This window comes from Chiloscyllium plagiosum, chromosome 27, assembly GCF_004010195.1.
Source record: "Chiloscyllium plagiosum isolate BGI_BamShark_2017 chromosome 27, ASM401019v2, whole genome shotgun sequence".
NCBI classification, from domain to species: Eukaryota; Metazoa; Chordata; class Chondrichthyes; order Orectolobiformes; family Hemiscylliidae; genus Chiloscyllium; species Chiloscyllium plagiosum.
Window position 1 is genome coordinate 19,640,900 of NC_057736.1, and position 21,514 is coordinate 19,662,413.

At 40.5% G+C, this 21,514-nt stretch overlaps 1 long non-coding RNA gene across 1 annotated transcript in view; it reads left to right on the top strand.

The window, feature by feature from the left end:
* The first annotated feature begins 2,433 nt into the window (after positions 1-2,433).
* The window catches only part of LOC122563425, a 51,484-nt gene continuing 32,403 nt past the window's right edge, over positions 2,434-21,514 (top strand). The window contains exon 1 of the long non-coding RNA XR_006315593.1: positions 2,434-2,492. This is a non-coding gene — a long non-coding RNA (uncharacterized LOC122563425). The remainder of the gene's footprint in view (positions 2,493-21,514) is intronic.

Sequence of the window (21,514 nt, forward strand, 5' to 3'; positions counted from 1 at the left end):
TTTGACATCAATGATTTTGAGTGTAAGTTCAAAATTTGAACGTAAATGCAAACCAATCAGCTTGTTGTTGACTGCATCTCACTTTGTACTCTCACCCTGATGCTGTATCATCTTTTTACCTTCCCCCACTTGCAAAGCAGCAATGTAAACATGAGTTTCAGTAGCATGGTTTTTAAAAGAGCTGTAATTCCTTTCACAGTCCTTTGTTGTAAAATGGTCCTTCTCCCAATTCAGTCCTCAATAAAAGATGAAACTAGATAAAAAGAATCATTCTCTATATTCTCAACATAGAGAGTATGAAATTTCACTTTCCAGATTTAGTCAACTATTAATTCCAATCCAGCCTCAAGTCTAAGCTCCAGTCTTCAGAGCCTATTGTTTTGTCACTGAACTTTCATCTTGTTAGAATTTTAGATAACCAGGGTAAATACAAATGGAAAACGAGGGACTTCAAGCGAGCGAAACTTTAACATTAGAGGTAGGTCATTGAACTGTGATGTCAGAAAACACTTCAGATTGAATGATCGTCCTGGATTAGGAGGTTGAGTAATCCTCCTCCTGTACCTCTCTCCCTGTGTTCTTGTGATATTCCAACCAAGATTCATCTGTCTAGCTACAACACCAGAAACATATGATTTAGAACTTGAACTTATTGCTCTTTTTGGCACCTTGCTTTGTGCAAAACGACTCCATATTTGTCACTGTGCTTTAAATTAATTAATTAATTTTATGTGAAGAATGTTTAGATCTTTTTGAAAAAAGTTAACACTTATTTAAGTACCTCAATTACCTCATATCATTATAAAAGATTCAGCGACAATGAAGTACTTTCTTGAAGTGTAGTCACTGTTGTATGGGAGGGAAATGTGGTAGCCATGTTGTGTGCAGTAAGGCTCCATAAATAGCAAGTGACAACATAATCTGTTTTGAGAGATGTTTATGGAGCACCATTCCTTGCTCCCCTGCTATTCCTTTAAATTCAATGGAACAATTAACATTACATTTGAGAGGGCAAATAAGGTCTCAGTTTAACATTCTCCAAAACCCTGCACCTTTGACAATACAGTGTTTCCTCAGTACTGCACTGTGACATTGGTCTCATTTACTTGCTCAAGTCTCTGGAATGAGGTTTGGATCCCCAGTCTTAGAGGTTAGTTTGAATGGTGTAATAAGGCGCCTCATAAATACAAGCAAAAGGCTTTAACAGGTTCCAAAACTGTTGGCAGGTATATTACAACATATTCTAGCTTTGTACAGAATTCGGACTATTCCGGCTTCAAATAGGTTTTACTGTGGATAATGGTTCAAGCAAAGTTCACGAGCTGGTCCCAGAATGAATCCTAAGAATGTAAATCACAGTCAGCAAATACAGTTTGGAGTTTAAAACTTCCTTTTAAGACAAGTTTAAGGCAAATGTCAGGTGAGTCAATAAGAAAATTGGAACAAATGGAATGTACATCTCCTTCTCCTGCAAATTGTAGAGAATTTATATTCAAGGTGCTGGCAGTAGATCAAGTAAATTTTAGTTAATGGAGTGTAGAGATATTAAATACTGATTTTGATATGGCTATAATAGGAGCTTGTTAGATTGGTCATAATAAAAATTCAGTGTATGTGCATTTAACAAGAAATCTTTAGTTAAGTTTTCCATGACATAAAATCATGAGAGGCAAGCAAGCATTTTAGTATAAAACATATTGCGTTCTGCTAATAATCCATGCTTTATGTTCCAATGCCAGTCTTAGGAACATAGACAATTCTGGATGAAAAAAAGACCAGTGTTAATCTAGTACACCGTCTCCAATTCTGGTATTTGCACGCTACAACAATACTGGAATTGTCATTAAAAACTGGCAATCAACTTCATCATTTAGTTTACATTAGACCCAGAGATGCCACAGGGGAATACTGCAGTTGTGGAAAGCATTGAGGACAATGATTCTTAAGTTGCCATCTCTTTAAAGAACTCGACACTAACCACATGACACATTTAAAATCACTAACATTCTACATCCAAAAATGTAATTTTCAGAAAGCAATCCACCTAATTTGGATATATTGTAATCTGGATGTAATTAGTCTTTGCGTAAAACAACATGGAAGATAGTTCATGATTCAGAACTGCTATTCTGAAATCAGATTGAACATTGAATACTACAATGGATTTTTTAATCAATTCTAATCTAGTCAATTATTCCTGTGCTGATGAACACCAAATTCTTTTTGACTTTGTTCACAGGATAGGACCTTAATTGGGAAGGCTGCATTTGTTACCGCCCATCCTAAAGCCTCTCAGGAAGTGAGTAATGAGCTGCCTTATTGAATTGTGGCTGTCAGAATTCTCAGAGTCTGTTAGGGAAGGAATTCCAGGATTTTGACCACATGATATTATGGCACAGTGATATAGCTCCAAGTCAAGATAGTGTGGGTGGTGGAGAAGGGAACTTGTAGGCGGTGTTGTTCGCAAGCACTTGTGGCCCTTGTCCTTCCAGGTTAGTAACATACTTGTAGATGGTGCACACTGCAACCACGCTATTACATTTTCTCTATCACAAAACCTTTTGATGTCTGTGCGAGGTAATGTTTGATTTTATAACTAATTCATCCAAATTCCTAATAAAATTTTGACATAAAATGCTTCTGGAGCATATAAAGAGCTAAGTGCTTTTTACTGATGAGGCAAACTGCTTGAAAAATAAAAACAGATGTTGTTGGAAAAGCTCAACAGGTCTGGCAGCATCTAAGCAGAGAAATCAAAGTTTATGTTTCGGGTTTGGTGACCCTTCCTCAGAACTAGTTCTGAGCTTTTCCAGCAACTTGTGTTTTTGTTTCTGATTTACAGTGTCTGCAGTTCTTTCAGTTTGCATGAGGCATAACTTAAGTATCCTCTAAAATAACAATTTGCATCTCCCACAGAAATCTAATTTGTTAATCATTACCACTGGGAATAAAAAAAGCTTTGCACTTAAACATCTTGCAGAAAACATGAGAAAATGTAAAATATTTAAAAGCAAACGGAAGTCTCAAGGTTTTCCATATGTTGTACCCATAATCCCCAGTTTTAATTTCAGAGATGAGACTGTTTCACGAAAACAGCAAATGGCAAGGACTTTTGGGGGGATATGGGGGCGGTGGTGGGGGGGATGGTGAGGAAGAATGAAGCTGTTACATTTTTGAGTCTTTACCTCAGATAATTTCTGTCATCTTTCATGCCAATGTTTAACGAAGGAGAACTCATCTTTCCTATGAATCAGATATTTGGTAATGTCGCCAGTTCGGGGATCAAACAGAAATCCTCATCACTGTGGCCAATGCAGTGGATATGTTTCATAGCCTCACCAGATCTAACAAACACATAAAAGTAAGAGAATAAATATGTAGCTGATTACCTCATGTAAACTAATCCAAGCGGAAAAAACTACAATACTTTACAGGCCCTATCTTACTCCCTTGAATGTAGAAAACTGGAGGCAGAAACCCCACATTACTGACATTAATATTAATCCTAGATGTGAGCAAGTATCTCCTAATACTAACCGTGCAATACATTATTTTGCTATGTTCCTCCAAGAAGCCTCTTGATATTAGAAGAACTGTGGCATTAGTCACATAGTGAGAAAGGTCAACACTCATCACATCCACAATGGTCAAAGACAATCCCCAACTATTCTAATCACATTTTCCATCACTTGGTCCATATCCTTGTATGCCTCATCATCATAAGTGCATATGTAGACACTTCGAGTCATAGAGTCACACAGCACGGACTCCAACCAGTCTATGCCAACTGTAATCCCAAACTAAACTAGTCCCACCTGCCTGCGCTTGGCCCATAACCCTCCAAACACTTCTTACTCATGTATTTATCCAAATGCCTTTTAAACATTGTAACTATCCATATTCATCACTTCCTCTGGAAGTTCATTCCACACTAGAACCACCCTGTGTAAAAATATTACCCCATGTCTTATTTTAAATCTTCCTCCTCTCACCTTAAAAATATACCCCCCTAGTCTTGAAACTCCCCCATCCTACGGAACAGACTCCTGCCATGCACCTTATCTATACCCATCATGATTTTATAAACCTCTATAACGTTAAGTATGGTGTAAGTTTCTGCCGCTACCACCTTTATGGACATTGAGGTCCAGATTCCCACTAGCCTCTGGGTGAATATGTTTTTCCTCACATTTCCTCTAAATGTCCAGCCCTTTACCTTAAATCTCTGTTCCCTGGTCATTGATCTCTCCATCAAAGGGAAATATTCTCTCAGACTTATCATCGATAGCTTTCAAAGTTTAAGCAGAACAAAATAAGTCAGAACCATGACTTACAAAATCAAACTAAGCTGTCAGTCATGCACATAGTAAACAGACAAAGAATGCTGCTGTAGGAACAGGAGGAGGCCATTCTCCTCCTCCCTTTAGAGGAGATCAAGACCGAGCTTAACTCCATTCACCTGGCTTGCTTTTGAAACTCTTAACACCTATGCTTCACTAAAACTATTGATGTGAAATTTGCAATTCACTCTGTCATGTCCTCTACCAATATAAAGATAGTACAGCACACTGGCAGAGTCCCCACCTTTGAGTCAGGGAGGTCTGGGTTCAAGTCCCACATGCTCCAGATGTGTGTCATAACATCTCTGAACTCCAGTCCCTAAAACTCAAACAAATGCTACATTAAATGTGACTAATGACAGCCTCTTGTCAAATTCAATCATCTCATTTTTAAAAGATGCACCGTTAACAAATAGGTCCATAATGTGGAAGTTGACTCAGTTTTCCTGCCTCACCATACATGATAGCAACAGCAAAACTCAGTGGAGGCAGTGTGTTATTTGTCATCTTCAGTTCTAAAGAAGAATCATAATGGATTGCAGGCTAAACCTGCTGCATTTCTCCAGCAGTTCCTGTTTCTACTTCATATTTTCAGCATACACAGTCTTCTGCCTGGGTCTGAGCAGGTGTCTTGTCTCTGGCAGTTCTCTGAGCGGCAGAGACGTGGGGAGTTTCTTCCTTGATCAGCTGTAGAGGAGAGCCAGTGATGTGTTCACCAGATTTTGCTTCTGAGTCCAATCTTGGCAGAGAACCCACTGAGGTAAGAGGGTGCATCCTCTGATGGTTAAGTGGCTTCCTCCTCAGAGCTGAGGGTTTCCAGCACTGGCCTGTTCTGAATGGAAGTTCACCAATTGTTGCTGGCCCCTCAATAAAAGATGGGAGGAAACTATATTGTGTAAAAGGGATAAAAAAAAGTGTGCAGATTCAGACTGAGTGAACATTGGGTGTGAATGAGAGAGCAGCACAGCACAATGAAACTTACTCGGTTGGTTCCCTATTGACGTCTCCCATCCCCACATGTATGGCCGGGCTCTTCTCTGTTCAAATTGAATATTTGCTCCTCAAGAGGGGGGAAGAGCCTTATACCTCCTAGAACCCCCGTTGGTTTTGAGCTAACATTTCCTACAACGTGACAAATGGGAGGGATTGTGTATGATGGTCGTTGATGGAAGTAGTGATGCAAGAACAAGAGAGGTGGTATGCTGTCCCCACTACTGAGTGAGTCAGTAGTGCAGAGGGCAGGCTGGATTGGTAATTTGGGCAGATGAAGTGGGTGAGAGCTGTTGAGTGGACATGCTGCATGCAATAGCAAGACGTTTAGTCCAGGAGCCTTGGTGAGAAATGTGTGCAGTGGCAGGGTTAGAGTGAGTGGCAATGGATGTGTACATGAAGTAGCAGCGAGTAGCTGCTGGCACTTGGCCTTGTGGAGCGCAGATCATTCACGTTCTGTTGTGCTGCTAGGTGTTTCCGTTTAACTCATGACACAACACTGCTCAGGCCCAACATTCCCTCTGAAATGAGCAACTGCTCCCAGTTCAGCAATACCAATACAGTTCTGAGTGTTGACTTCTGGTTTTGGAATTTGCTGCTGTGCAGTATCCTTGGAGCTTCACACAAAAGATAACAATGTTAAGGGGAATGTAGCTCGGGAAGCTATCTCTGTCCAGGCTAATTATGTGTCATGGCTTTGCTCCTTTGTGATCTGCAGTGAAAAGGCTAGACCTCTACTCACCAAGTCAACCATCAGTACTTCATGGACAGTGACCTGGAGGTAGAGTGCAAGCTTTTGCTTTCTGTACCATGTCCTTGGTGATATAGGGGAAGCAGCACAGTATGAGGGCCGGTTCCTGGCTTGCAGAGTCTGGGGTGATGTGTATTCACACTTTAAAGATGGCATGATATCATAAGCACCTGAGGATCCTGCCAGCGGTCGCACTTCCACCTCTTCTTCTCCATGATTCTAAAAATGACCACCAAAAGACCCAACTGCTTCATTAATGAGATGAAAAGCAGAAGATTGCGTGAAAAAGTCACTCCAGGGCATGATGGACTGGTGCCCCGAATCTCACTCACTCAACTGCAAATGGAAACATTCCACCTAATAATTTTATCCATTTTAGAATATGAAAGCTTTAGAGAGGGTGCAGAGGAGATTTACCAGGATGCTGCCTGGACTGAATGGCATGTCTTATGAAGAAAGGTTGAGGGAGCTAGGGCTTTTCTCATTAGAGTGAAGAAGGATGAGAGGTGACTTGATAGAGGTGTACAAGATGATGAGAGGCATAAATAGAGTGAATAGTCAGAGAAGTTTCCCAGAGCAGAAATGGTTACCACAGGGGATATAATTTTAAGGTGATTGGAGGAAGGTTTAGGGGAGGTGTCAGAGGTCGGTTCTTTACTGAGAGAGTGGTGGGTATGTGGAATACGCTGCCAGCAGTGGTAGTAGAGTCAGATACATGGAGGACATTTAAGCAAATCTTGGATAAGCACATGGAAGATCTTAAATGAAGGGTCTACAAGTTAATTTGGTCTTAGATTAGGATAAAAGGTCGGCACAACATTGAGGGCTGAAGGGCCTGTACTATGCTGTACTGTTCTATGTTCTATGTACCATGCTAAATACAAAAAATTGACATTGTTTCAATGACAACTTTTGAGTGAGAGATGGTTAGTTACTAATTAGTTGATTTTCTTCTATTGTGCGGATCTATGAACGGGACATTCTGCACAATCCTTCTCAATGTTTGGTCACTTCCAGTGTCTCCCTTACCATTACCCACAAGGCCATGAAAGTTTCCTCAATTGCTAAAGTGCATCTGAAGGTATCTGAGGTTGGTGGAAACACAGGCCTTTTGTCAAAGCATGATGCTGAGGCGGGAGTGTGATGTTCTCAAAAGCTCTTATGATTTAAGTGGTTTTTAGTTTTGTACTCTATTTATCTGGAGACTTCACAAGAACAAAACAATTTGGGTAACTCATCATTTGTAGTTTGTTCACTTCAGTGTTCTTGTAGTCGCCAGAGGACACACTGTGGGTGTGACTTAATGCCTCTCTCGAACGTAAGAACGGAGAGCATTTTATCATTTTTCAATTGGATGTCAAGGGTGTTTTGTTCAGCAGTACCCACAGAGAGTTGGTGACTGCTGGAGGAAAGACACCTAGCTGAGGCCTGGACATTAGTCAAACCCTTAGACTCTGAAGAGTGTTAGAAGGAGGAGGTTTTTGAGATATTTGTTGTGGACAGAGGTAGGTGTACAGGGAATGGCAACACTTGTGTTTCCCAATGCCAGCCCTCAACTGGGTGCGGAATACCTTTGAACAAGGAGCATCCCCAGAAGATGACAAGCAATGAACATATGTTTGCTTGTGGTGCTTCCCACCTGGCACTGGCTTATCCGAGACTGGTTTCGTATCAATGGCGGTGAGATGAGGTCCTTAACTGAGCATTAATTGAGTTGGGGATTGGTGTAGCAAGGCAGTCTCTGCACCATGGACCTAATTAGGTTAAAGGCTGCAAAGTTTCAATTGCCGTCCTTCTTCCTGATGAAGCCCCGTCCTCACCTCCAAACTTGTGTTATTGGCAGCACATAAATTACCACCTAATATATCAGCTGAGGTGTTATAACTAATTTTATAAAGGGTATGCATGATTAGCCACAAATACTTTCTCTTTTGCATATGATTGTAATTTTTATTGTTTTGTTTTGCTAGCAGCAAGGAGGTTTTTTTTAGAAATGTCTAAAATCTATCTCAATTCAGGCTCCAATGAGTCTGGAAGGAATGTCACTCTCCAACATTGATGTGAATAGTTGTTGCCACTACAAGAATTTAACATTAAAATCTTTGCTTACTTGTTTTTCTTGGCAAACTTCCTCAGACTTTATGAGGAATCATCTTAGTTGTGATTTTTTTTGTTGTGCGTGCTATATATGATGTCTGGTTGTTGTTGTTCACCCTGGCTATTTTTAGGGTTTGGAGGCTGTATGGAAAAGCTGACCCAGGAACAGCTCTATGCATTATTTGCTGACATATCACTGTGCTGCTACAATAACAGCAGGCTACAATAGGATTAATTTGTCTTTGCTAGAGTCCCAGATGGAGCAATTGTTCAAATACACTTTAACACTGTTGTTGAGAACATCCCATAGTCTGTACTGTAAGGTTAAATGAGGGCCTTCAAAGGCACTATGTACTACCCAAACAAAGCACAATCTTGAGAGCTCCTTCATTTGGCTTTTGAATGCTCCCGTCACTACCCTGACACCCAGACAAGCCCATAGTCTAAGTCCCATGGGGCTGTGCATTCTTCTCTTAACAATTATGCAAGTCAGAAACAAAAACATGCAAACTTTGGCATTTAAATGAAGCTGAAAGATTTTGTGCACTATTCCACCATTGCTGAACTGATGAAAGATAGAACTTGAAATAATATCAAGCCTTTTGACACAGTATCTTGGGGAAACATCACTGCCCATAAGATATGGCCTGAATGCATGACTACACATGTAACACAAACCCACAAAGTCTGAGTTCTTGTAAAGACAAATGTCTTGAAGCTTTTTAACTTTTGAAGTTTATTAACATTTACAATGTTGTGATGTCTCAGGCTTAGACATAGACTAGGTCCTGTGCTTACTATTACTGTTACATTACATATACACAACTGTTTGACTGAACTGACTATGCTGACTCTGTTACACTGGGCAGAGGATGACTGAAAGCGAGGACCTGTTACACCAGATATTGTGATGTTATGTAACAGTCTGAATGGTCTGGAATCTATGCAAATTCACAATGCCCTTCATCACCTTAGGGTTTCCTAAAGAACTTTGTTTTTGAAGGGTCATCAATGTTGCGACACAGCAAAATGCAGGAGATTATTTTTATTCAGTAAAGTCTCAAAGTGACAAAAGGTTGAGTAGGGGGTGAACAGAGAATTTTAACCATATCCAAGGTAGCATATGGCATCAATAAGTATATACTCATGGCTAGATTGCATTATCAGTAAGTGCAGATGATTGCAGATCACATGGAGCTAGAAATTGGTTACAGAAGAGTCACTGGTTTTTACTCACACGGTTGTAAACTCTCTCTTTTCAAGAAAACCCAGACATCAATCCCCAGTATTGTAACAACCACCTGGCATAACTGTGCAAAACAGCAGTTAGTCAATGGAACAAAACAGAAATTGCTGGAGAAACTCAGCAAGTCTGGCAATATCTGTGGAGAGAAAACAGAGTTAACATTTCTGATCTGAAAGTAGAAGTTCTGATGAAGTATCACCAGATATTGCTAGACATGCTGAGTTTCTCCAGCAACGTCTGCATTTGTTTCAGAGATCCAGCATCTGCAGTTCATTGTTTTATATATCTAACTCTGGCCCTTTCTCCAATCACAACAGCTCCTATGAGTCTCATTTAGGATATTTAGTTTGCTTGATCTGGCATAACTTTCTCACAACCGTTTCGAAGTACCATCTGATAGCCCTTTCAACTTTCTGGGCACAGTTGCAGTTAGGATGGGCAATAAATGTGGGCCAATGTTCATGTCACAATCAGATTGAGAATAAATCAAAGGCACCAGCATAGGAACAACTGTCTATTGATTGGGGGAGATGCAAGGACTGGCTGATGAGGAGAAAACAAACAGAATGGGCACATGTTCACAGCAATTTAAAAGGAGAGGTTCTCTGTTTGAAACATATAAAATTATTTTGACAGTGCAGATAATTAGTGGCTGGTTCAGTTGGCTGGAGAGTTTTGAGTCTGTCTTAGCATCAGCGGCAAGACACTTAGGATTAAGAGGACAATAAATTTCTGCACTCCAGAGCTGTGAATTCTAGGAATTCTCCATCCCAGAAGGCTTACTAGTTGTATGTTTTCAAGATGGATATTGATAGAAATGTTTGGTCACGAAGAAAACAAGGAATGTGGGAAAGGGCATGAAAGTGGAGTTGAGGGAAAAGATTAACCAGAGATTTAGGGCACTGCAGAGCACACTGTTCCTACTCCTATTTCCTCTTATGTTCTTGCAAGCTTTCTCCATCTAAATTAGGGGGGGACGGTGTGATGCATGGACTTAAGCCAAGACAGAAACTGGTAGAATTACTTTTGATGCCTGTTATACAACATGCTCAAAATTCAACTCTTTTGAAATCAACAGAAGTACAAATTTAAAAGGTGTATAAAATGGATAACCACTGCAATTGTATTAGGTTTGTGTCGCCATCCATGGCCAATTTCACTCCCTTCAGCTTGAACGGTATCCTCTTCATGTGTAAAATAAACCTTTTCAGAGGTCTCTCCAAATTTCGACTCCATGTTCTGTCTGGAGCTAATTTTTCTGACCTGTGCCCTGGGGTTAAGAGTCGGGTTCTGCAAAGTATACACTGTTGTGAAATATGAACTCTGATTACAAAATAAGGGTTAGGGTTTTGTAGGATGGACTTTGTGAAACGGATTGTTTATTACACTGCTTACCATGGGTAATGGGTAAGATTCTGTGAGACAAGCATTATTGTGAAATGAAAGATTAATCTCCAAAGTATGTTGCAGATTATAATAGGTTATATTGGCTAAATTGTACATGATCTGTTAAAAGCAAGAATGTGTCCTCCCATTTAGTGAGTTTGGTGATTGAGGTTATTTATTCAGGCAGAAGTGTGACATGTAGTCATCTCACTTCCTGATGCTGGCTCCCTCGAAGAGACATCGAATTCTTTTGGATGAAGAATCCAAATCCCCAACCCTCTTCCACCCCCTCTTTGCAGGGTTCCCTGTGGCAAGTTTCTCCCACTGTTGGTTAAACACCAGCAGCACAAGACCATTCAGTGGGTATTCATTGCTCAGGCAGAGGTGAGAAAGTGGCAAGGTTCCCACCATAATTAAATGCCTCCCAACTTGTTACTGGGGCAGGGTGGATATTAAGTGTATACGTAGTTCCTCCTATTTACACTAGGAAGATCCCACCTGCACCCCACTGTGCTTTCTTACTCCAGCTGTTTCTTACTCTGCTGTACTGGTAAGCAGAGGGTTAATTGATTCACAGCAAAAATTTTCTAACACCTGCCCTGAAACATTATTACTCAGACCTGCACACTAAAGAAATTCTTTTCCATGCAAAGATTTTGGAGCATTACTGACAAATTTGATTAGTCGTTATAGAGATTCCCTTTAATAACAAGGAATCAACGCACATTTTATTCAAAAACAGCGTGACTGATTGAATACAAAAACAACACCAGTTTACCATTTCCATTTAATTGTCATCTATTTGCTAAGAAAAATTAGTATAATATTTACATAAGTGCCAAAGTGATGGGTGTGGAATAACGGAATGGTTTATCACAAGTGTTGCATGCCACAAATATTATTGATAACAATTCCCCTGGAATTTTATTGGAGATATTTGCCTGTCGAACTACTGTTTTCCTGTTATTAATGCTGACTCAATCTTTTATCTGCAGGGAGTTTGTGTTTTTGAAAATGGCCCTCAAGATAATGGCTATGTTTCCTTTCAGAAAATAACAAAGGTTTACTCAGAAATTGTTAAAGCTAATGCATCAGCAATTTCCTTTCTCTTGTCAGCAGCAATTTAACCAGGTCAAGAATTCCACAGAGATAGTGATTCAAACTTTCTGTTTGGAAAACAAGTGAACCAAACAGCACCAACACATGTTCCTGAAAATGTTTTTTTGGATTATGAGGCCTATTTTACACAAAAAAGAATCCAGTCTTTATAATGAGGCTCCATTCTATATAAAGGTGCCTTTTCCTTATGCTAAAGTCCAATCCATACCATGAGATCCATTCCATACTTTGAGTCCTATTCTGTACAATGAGGGCTTTTCCGTACAGGACATTCATTCCAAGACAATGAGATTCATTCCAATGGGCCTTATTCTGTATAATGAGACCCATTCCATACAATTAGGCATATGCTATACAATGTGCCTACTCTAAATATGAAACCAATTCCATTGGATTAGGCTCATTTTCTACCCTTTTTGCACCACAATCAAAATCCCATTCCAAAATGGGAAAACTGATTTCTAGAATTCACATTTTAATCTTATTGTCGCTTGAGCCTCTATTTCCTAGTGTTGTAGAAATAAATGATTGAACTTGTCCCCTGTACCTCCTTCTTCTACATATATAATGTATTTTAAAAGTAATATATATAGATAAACGTGCACAGACATTTATTAAATGTAAATTTTATTAAAGTAAATTGTCCAGAATTGGTTTAGAAATATACTGGATGGAAGCTTATAGGGGTCTGAATGATGTGGGTGATGGTGGGATTTGTGGCTGAATTGGACGAGTTGCCATTTAAGAGAGATTATTGCTTGTTAAACAACTTGCCCAATTAATACAAACACAAAAACAAATAACTCATGTGGACCATGCATAGGGTAAATCAACAAGGTCTTTTCTCTGAAGTAGGGGAGTCTAGAACTAGAGGGCATAAGTTTGAGGTGAGGGGGAAAGATATAAAAGGGATCTAAGGGACAACTTTTTCACGCAGAGGGTGGTACGTGAATGGAATGAGCTGCCAGAGGAAGTGGTGGAGGCTGGTACAATTGCAATATTTAAAAGGTATCTGGATAGGTATATGAATAGGAAGGGTTTGAAGGGAAATGGGCAAAGTGCTGGCAAATGGGACTAGATTAGTTTAAGATATCTGGTCAGCTTGGATGAGTTGGACAAATAATATGTTTCCATGCTGTAACTCTCTATGAATCTATGACTCTTTAACTGCAGATGCTGGAAGTCAGCATTCAATTTTTGCCACAATTAATACTCAAAGTCCAAGATGTTGCATATCTTACCAAATGTACCAAACAAGCTCAGCTTGTAGAAATCTCGAGAGGGAAGGCAGAGCAAATACCTGCTGATGTCAGCTCACTTCTTGCTCTGAAGGACCTCCATGTTGCTTCTGACCAAACAGAATTTCAGGCCACAATCCACAAGCATCAGTCGCATGCACTCCTCATCCACAAACATTAGCACCTGGTATTTGCCAACCCCTCACAAACACCATGGTACATCTTTGTCCCTTAATGGTAATGACACAGCAGCTCCAAAGCCACACTGTCCGTGCACATCTTTGCAAAATGTTCAGGAAACACAGGCTTGGATCACAGAGTGCACCAGCAACAAATATTGAAAGGCTGCAACTGAGTCACCTTGAGCATAGAGGCAGGCACCTTGCTCACAGATTAGATCAGACTGCATCTCATGGTTGTTAGCTCACTCACTTCGTGACTACCCACATTCTTGCACCATCCATGCCTAGCTTTGCCATGCCATGTCTGTTAGCACTTTAACCAGAGCCAAAGGCTATCAATATGGCTGTTTTGAGGTACTCTTCAACAAAGAGCACACAGATAGGCTGCTTGTTAGGAAGAATCTACCAAGGTACGGTAAGGGTACAGCACACCAGATGTCAATCTAACACCTATAGCACATGCCAGCTATGCAGCCTACATACTGCATGTTCTTTTCAGTCAAATGGCCATGTCACAAAGTGGTGGAGGTTGATGCTATGAGCCAGAGAGGATCCATTCACACTTGCTTCAGGTAGATGGGAGCTGAGTGCAGCAGGCTTGATTACTCACTTGATGTAATGAACGTCTTCCTTAATGAAACTGCCTTTGTATGTTGACAGACTATTTATAAAATTGTTACAATGTGTAAGGAGGCTCAGTTTTGTGGAGGTCCAAAAATCCGTATTATGGGTGTGATTTTTGAATGATTCTCAGAAACGTGTGGTTTGTTGATAAGCTGTTGCCCACAATGCCAGGATTTAGTTTAAATTATGGGGTTGAACTCCATTGGTTTTGGTTTTGCTGTGTTCCTTTTCAATGGCGATAAATAAAAGCTCATGTTTGTAATTGTTCAACTGTATGTGATGTTCTCCTATTGGACAATGAGGAGATGCACATTGACTGTGGGCGTTGGAGGCAAAGAGGCACAGACTCAGAGAAGGTGTTCAAGAGGGACATAGGTAAGGAGAGGTAAGTTTTGTGTTGCGGTGGTTAAACAGCAACAGGTGAGAGAATTGAGTTGTATTTGCAAGGGAGTGTCAGCCATGAGTGTCACCTATGTGCCATGGACAGTGTGGCATTGTAGCTGCTGTGCCATTACCATACCAGTAAGGGCCACTTGCAAGGGGTAGCAGTCTTTTAGTAGATATTCGCTGTCTTATGAGTTGTTCTGAGAAGGGCCTATGGTAAGTTGGCGTAGAATTAGATGTGAGGACACAGGGGCATTATAGGTAGTTAATGAGGCGCTTTTGATGAGAGGTGCCAAGAAACCTCGCTTGGCCTAGTAGTGAGAACTCCTCCAAAAATCTTGATGCAATATTACTTTAGCCAAAAAAAAACATTCAGCCTATAATGTTTATCTGTACAAGATGCTGGCAGAGTTGAAAGAGAGTCTTCCTCTGGAAAATTTGCAACTTCACTGTAACAAGTGAAAGCTAAATGAATGTTGACATAACATGTTACCATGAAATGCAAGAAAACCTACTAATAATGTGGAAAACCATAGTGAATCTTCTTTATACTAAAATAAAAAAAAATTATGTAGCACCTTTACCAACTTAAGAACAGCCAAATTACTTCACGGTTTTGAAACACAACCTCTGTTATAGTGTAGGATATGTGGCAACCAATTTGTGCATAGCAGAATCCCCAAAAGAATCATGACTGGAGAATCTATTGCCTGAGAGATAAGCAATGGGTAGGACATTGAGAGAATTTCCATGTTCTGAAAAGTGCTACAGGATCCATTCTATCCAATCTGACAAGCTGAGGCGACATCTCAATTTAACATTTCTCCCAAAAAGATGAACAGACCTTCCCCAGTGTTTACTCAGGTGACATGCTCAAGTCATTTGGAGTTTGGAGTTTGAACTTGATTTTTTGATTTAACAGCAAATAGGCATGGAGCCATGGATGACCATGCGACACAACTAGGCATACCACATGTATAGCCAGTGAACTCTCACTTAGCTCTGATACTCCTATCTGTCATTATCAACCTGAACTCATCCGGGGCAAGAAAATGATAAACTCCTCTTCTTAATCACTGATGCATTTACAAACATCAGAACCTTGCTCTCCTTTCAATTTAAATCGACAATTACAAATGTCAGTACCCTGCTCCTTAAATTAGGTTGGTATTATCCAAGTCGCTGACTGTTCTGTGCTGTATCTTGCTGCCTCTGCAGTTGTCTGCTGCTTCTTCTCCCTGTTTGCTTTAACTTTTTATCAACAAACCACACGTTTCTGAGAATCATTCAAAATCACACCCATAATACGGATTTTTGGACCTCCACAAAACTGAGCCCCCTTACACATTGTAACAATTTTATAAATAGTCTGTCAACATACAAAGGCAGTTTCATTAAGGAAGACGTTCATTACATCAAGTGAGTTTTGCCTTTATCAAAAAGGTGTTCATTGGGATTAGACATTGTGAGAAATGTGAGGCACTTTCAGATGCAATGTCTCCAAATCTGTAGATATATTTAAAAGCAAAATACTGTGAATGCTGGAAATCTGAAATAAAAATTGAAAGGTCTGGAAGTATCAGTTTCAAAGGTGAGCCATGCTAGACTTGAAACATTAGCCATGTTTCTCTCCATAAGGCCATAAGACATAGGAGCGGAAGTAAGGCCATTCGGCCCTTCGAGTCCACTCCGCCATTCAATCATGGCTGATGGGCATTTCAACTCCACTTATCCGCATTCTCCCCGTAGCCCTTAATTCCTTTAATTCCTCTCACTATGGATGCGACCAGATCTACTGGGTTTCTCCAGCACTACTTTTATTAGTACTGATCAATTTACAGTTTTAAAGTTTGGAGATGCCTGATTATCGCGCGGCCTGCCTGACTAGCAAACTAAAAAGTCGCTCAGTATGTGTATGTCAGGTTTTCCATCTGGTGTTGAATGCAGGGTTTGACCAATTTCTGAAAACCACCCATCATGAGCTACTTTTGTTTGTACAAGTTGACTTATTTTAAGATGACTATGTTCTTGCTGATAAGGAAAATTATATCAATAGTAGAAAAGTGATGAAAGGATGACATTTTAGGCACTTCTATATTTTGATTCTAGCCTTTACTGAACAGTATAATAATCAGGTGTTAGTTTTCCAGTTCTTGCTGATCCTGTACAGAGATTTAATAGAATTACACTGAGTTTCTCAAGAAAAATAAAGCATAGGTGTGATTGAGGTTCAGAAGGAAATGGTATCAGAAATCCTGCAGAGTGTGAAAATAGATAAGTCCCCTGGGCCGGATGGGATTTATCCTAGGATCCTCTGGGAAACCAGGGAGGAGATTGCCGAGCCATTGGCATTGATCTTTAAATCATCGTTGTCTACAGGAATAGTGCCAGAAGACTGGAGGATAGCAAATGTGGTTCCCCTGTTCAAGAAGGGGAGTAGAGACAACCCAGGTAATTATAGACTAGTGAGCCTTACTTCAGTTCTTAGTAAAGTGATGGAAAAGGTTATAAGAGATAGGATTTATAATCATCTAGAAAAGAATAATTTGATTAGGAATAGTCAGCACAGTTTTGTGAAGGGTGGGTCGTGCCTCACAAACCTTATTGAGTTCTTTGAGAAGGTGACCAAACAGGTAGATGAGAGTAAACCGGTTGATGTGGTGTATATGGATTTCAGCAAGGCATTCGATAAGGTTCCCCCCAGTAGGCTATTGTACAAAATGTGGAAGAATGGGATTGTGGGAGATATAGCAGTTTGGATCAGTAATTGGCTTGCTGAAAGAAGACAGAGGGCGGTGGTTGATGGGAAATGTTCATCCTGGAGTCCAGTTACCAGTGGTGTACTGCAAGGGTTGGTGTTGGGTCCACTGCTGTTCATCATTTTTATAAACGACCTGGATGAGGGCGTAGAAGGTTGGGTTAGTAAATTTGAAGATGACACTAAGGTTGGTGGAATTGTGGATAGTGACAAAGGATGTTGTAGGTTACAGAGAGACATAGATAAGCTGCAGAGCTGGGCTGAGAGGTGGCAAATGGAGTTTAATGCGGACAAGTGTGAGGTGATTCACTTTGGTCGGAGTAACCGGAATGCAAAGTACTGGGCTAATGGTAAGATTCTTGGTAGTGTAGATGAGCAGGGAGATCTCAGTGTCCAGGTACACAGATCCTTGAAAGTTGCCACCCAGGTTGACAGGGTTGTTAAGAAGGCATGCAGTGTTATAGCTTTTATTAATAGAGGGAACCAGGAGATTATGCTGCAGCTGTACAAAACTCTGGTGTGGCCGCACTTGGAGTATTGTGTACAGTTCTGGTCACCACATTATAAGAAGGATGTGGAAGCTTTGGAAAGGGTGCAGAGGAGATTTACTAGGATGTTGCCTGGTATGGAGGGAAGGTCTTACGAGGAAAGGCTGAGGGCCTTGAGGCTGTTTTCGTGAGAGAGAAGAAGGTTGAGAAGTGACTTAATAGAGACGTATAAGATAATCGGAGGGTTAGATAGGGTGGACAGGGAGAGCCTTTTTCCAAGTATGATCTTGGCGAGCATGAGGGGACATAGCTTTAAATTGAGGGGTGATAGATATAGGACAGAGGTCAAAGGTAGTTCCTTTACTCAGAGAGTAGTAAGGGTATGAAATGCTTTGCCTGCAACGGTAGTAGATTCACCAACTTTAAGTATATTTAAGTTGTCATTGGACAAGCATATGGATGTACATGGAATGGTGTAGGTTAGATGGGCTTCAGATTGGTATGACAGGTCAGCGCAACATCAAGGGCCGAAGGGCCTGTACTGTGCTATAATTTTCTATGTTCTATGTTCTATATGCAAAATTCAGCAAGAGAAATGTGAAAGACATTGATTAAGAAATTTTGAAAGGAATTCACTCTAAATGCACTGGTGTGAAATGACGAGGGACAGGAAATAGATGGCAGACATAGTCATGACTGTCAAAACCTTGTAACTTGATTGTCTGGTGTGGTTTGGAATTGTCCTGTGCTATTTTATATTGCAGTGCAAATCATGCAAAGTATGATCAGAGAGAGAATTAACTCTGTATGCATATTTCCTAGTTTGCTTGAAGGCTTGGTAGGTGGAAGGGGCCATCATCTTTTTCAGACCCACAATTCCTGATTGAGGGGTCCAGAATTGGGATCAGGAGGTCTAATGAGAGTCATCCTCTACCCTTTCTTCTGAAAACCACTGCCATCCACCTCTTCCAGCCAGCAAACCCTTCCCATGCTCACTTGCATGTAACCTGGGCCCCAGTTGTCACTATTCCCAATGGCACAGCTAGCAGTGGAGTCTAAATGGCTGCTAATTGACCAGCAGCTCTTGGGGCTGGGATTTATCAACCTTTGGGCCTTCCCAATTGGAGGCATCAGAGAAACCCCCATTCCCTGGGTTCAATTCAACTCCAAACATGCTTCCTAAGCTGCAAAGGACCTTGGGATATCCTGAAGTTGTGAAACGAACCAAACAATTGTGAAGTTTTAGTTTCAACAATGATGCAATTTCACTCATTCATCCACAAAATCTGATTTCAGTTCATAGTAGGCAACATATATTTTCAATAAGAGTTACAACAAATCAGAAAGCAAAATGTACATTACGTCAGACTGCAACATTCCTGATGGACACACTGTTCAAACAGCACATGTCATGGCATCATTGGAATGCTCTTCATAAAGTTGCATTTATAGACCAATAACAGAGGAATGAAGGAACTTCAGATTATGTTTCTGCCAAAGCAAACTACAATTTCAAACAAGTGGCTGAATGCATTGCTAGCCATAAGATCCATATTTTAAAGCTCTCACCTTCCTGTTACTTTCTCCAGTGTAAAAGTTGCAATACGTACAAAACCTCTTTATATTAAAGATCTTCCCTATGATTGTAATTCCTTCAGCCTGCATCTCCTTGACATATGTGACGTGGTTGAACAGAGCATATGAACAAGCCTGCTCCCTTTAACCTGTTAAGACTGTTCTTCACTTTATCTAATCAACCAAAATAGCTGTAACAGTGCAGATGATATTTTCTTGTGCAATCGACATACCTTTCTCAAAGTTGTGAAATCCGATTTCTATCAGATTCCCACTTGGGCAATTTATGCCACAGCTGTTGTTTTCCACTTGTTTACCATTTCAGTAACACTATCAAACTGCTGAAACATTTTGTTCAAAGATTCAACAATTACTTCCTGAGCAAACTCTGTTCAAAGTTTTCTATTTTTCACAGGATGTGGGTGAAGCTAACATTTGCCCTTCCTTAATTGCCTTTGAGGAGATAGCAGTCAGTGCTTTCTTGAACCACTGTGATGTGGGTATGCTTACAGGGCAGTTAGGGAGGGAGTTCCAGGATTTTAACCCAGCGACACTGAAGGAACATGCTATAGCTGGATCTTAAAGTCCTCCCTCAATCAAGGTGTATCGAATGCTCAGCCTCTGAAGCAGGCACCTGAACATGGGACTTGGAAGGAAACTTGCAGGTGGTGGTGTTCCTATGTACATGCTGCCCTTATCCTTCAAGTTTGGTAAATATGTTTGGAAGGTGCTGTACAATCAGCAGAAGTCAGTTACTGCAGCGCTTCTTGTATATAATATAGCTTATACAAGTTGATAGCATAACAGGTAAGTTTAATAATGAAACACTGGAAAAAGTAAATTGTATTGGTTCTTTCAAGGCCAAGGATTTCATCACTCCCATCCAACTTTCATAAACACCCAGTTTCTGCTGTGTAAGACATGAAATTATTCTCCTCTTTATAGAAATAAAAAGCACAGAAGAAGGCCATTTGACATACTGTGCCTTTGATTGATTATCCCAATTAATCCAGCAGGCTAAGATAAAAGATAGGGAGGAGGGACTTGGGGGAGGGGCGTCGGAAATGTGATAGGTGGAAAGAGGTCAAGGTGAGGGTGATAGGACAGATTGGGATGGTCTTTTATATTGTGTGGATATGTAGTGCCCTAAGTAATCTGAGTTATGGAGACTCTGAAATCGAATACAGAAATACTGCAATCAGTGTCCATGTCCGGTGTCTGCCGTTCTTGGTTTTGTAGATCCCAGATGTCTTTGTTTGGATACTGTCGTCTTATGGGAAGTCTGAGTAACCTATAAAACAGGTAAAATCATCCACTACTGTTCCCCTCCCAAAACAATTGAGAACATGACTATGCTTCTGTGAGAAATCCTTTGCTCATGATCTTTACTATGTCTTCGAAGAGTGCAAATGATTTATTTCAGAGATATTTTGTTGCTGTGGTTCAGATTTTCTGAACTTCATATGGATGGAACAACAATTATGTCTGTGCCATTACTTACAACCACAGCTCAGGCACGGAGAATGTTTGATCAGTATCTTCAACTTGTCCTTTTTCCCTCTTACAGTTAGCCTCGTGGTGATTATAATCTTAGCACGGGGCAAATGTGGTCTTTCTACATGCAGCACTTGTTATCTGGTGGCCATGGCAGCATCTGATCTAATCTTCGTTGTTTTTTACATCCTACTTCGCCGATTTCCTTACTATTATTATCCACCATGTTTCCTGGATATCACTCCTGTCTGTAGTGTTATCTATGCCCTCGTTCGCTACTGTCCTCATTCCTGAAGAAGGGCTAATGCCCGAAACGTCGATTCTCCTGTTCCCTAGATGCTGCCTGACCTGCTGCGCTTTTCCAGCAACACATTTCCATCTCTGATCTCCAGCATCTGCAGACCTCACTTTCTATCCCAATTAATCCCACATCTGGGCCTGCAATTTGTTCAAGTATATACCTAACTACCTTTTGAAAATTAATGTTAGATATACTTGCACCATCCTTCAAGGTCGTTCATGCCAAATCAACAAGTCCTTGCTGTATACCTATTTCTGATATCTCTGTCACTTCCTTTTTCCAGTGACCGACAGTCTATATGCCCAGTTTATCAATCCTCCTGGCAATGGGTATAGTTTCACATTAATTGTTCATATGTCTCAGCATCTCTCTTCAATCTTCACTGTTTTTAAGAGAACAAATCTCCAGGTAACTGAAGTTCTTCATCCCAAGTACCATTCTAATAAATCTATTCCTCACGGACAGTTTGGAATGAATGGCTTCACATAGAATGGACAAATATATATAATGGTTTATTTCAAAGACAGATAGCAATAGCTAA